Raw genomic sequence first — 1,302 nt, forward strand, 5'->3', positions numbered from 1 at the left:
TCAGGAAGGCAATCCCATTCACAATAGTGCCACACAAACTCAAATATCTTGGAGTCAATTTGACCAAAGACATGAAGGACCTATACAAAGAAACTATAAAGCCCTGCTCCAAGAAATAAGAGAGGACACACGGAAATGGAAACACATACCCTGCTCATGGTTTGGCTGGATTAACATCTTTAAAATGGCAATACTCCCCAAAGCATTATACAGATTTAATGAGATCCCCTTAAAAATACCCGGGACATTCTTCAAAGAAGTGGATCAAACACTTATGAAGTTCATCTGGAACAATAAACACCCTTGAATAGCTAAAGCAATCCTAGGGAAAAGGAAATTGGGAGGCATTACTTTCCTCAACTTTAAACTGTACTACAAAGCAATAGTTATCTAAACAGCATGGTATTGGAAAAAAGACAGACCTTCAGATCAGTGGAATAGGCTTGAGTTCTCAGAGAACATTCCCCAGACATACAATTACCTAATTTTTGACAAAGGAGCAAGAAATCCTAATTGGAGCAGGGAAAATCTCTTTAACAAGTGGTGCTGGCAGAACTGGTTAGCGACTTGCAAAAAAGCGAACATAGACCCCCAGTTAACATCATGTATGAAGGTAAAATCCAAATGGATTAAAGACCTTGATATCAGACCAGATACCATAAGGTATATGGAACAATACGTTGATAAAAGCACTCCATGACATTGAGACTAAAGGCATCTTCAAGGAGGAAACTGCACTTTCCAAACAAGTGGAAGCAGAGATTAACATATGGGAATACATTAAATTGAGAAGCTTCTGCACCTCAAAAGAAATAGTGCCCAGGATACAAGAGTCACCCACTGAGTGGGAGAAACTATTCACCCAACACGCTTCAGATAAGGGGCTAATATCCAAAATATACAGGGCACTGACAGAACTTTACCAGAAAAAAAAATCTAATTCCATCAAAAAATGGGGAGAAGAAATGAACAGACACTTTGATAAAAAAGAAATACAAATGGCCAAAAGACACTTGAAAAAATGCTCCTCGTCACTAATCATCAGGGAGAATCAAATTAAAACAACGATGAGATAACAGCTCACACTGCAGAGATTGGCGCACCTCACAAAGAATGAGAACAATCAGTGCTGGCATGGATGTGGAGAGAAAGGAACTCTTATCCACTGCTGGTGGGAATGCTGCCTAGTATAGCCTCTATGGAAAGCGATATGGAGGTTCCTTCAAAATCTGGAAATTGAGCTCCCATTTGACCCAGCTATTCCACTCCTAGGGATATACCCTAAGAACACAAGAATACAAT

Source organism: Suncus etruscus, chromosome 16 (genome assembly GCF_024139225.1).
Source record: "Suncus etruscus isolate mSunEtr1 chromosome 16, mSunEtr1.pri.cur, whole genome shotgun sequence".
NCBI lineage: Eukaryota > Metazoa > Chordata > Mammalia > Eulipotyphla > Soricidae > Suncus > Suncus etruscus.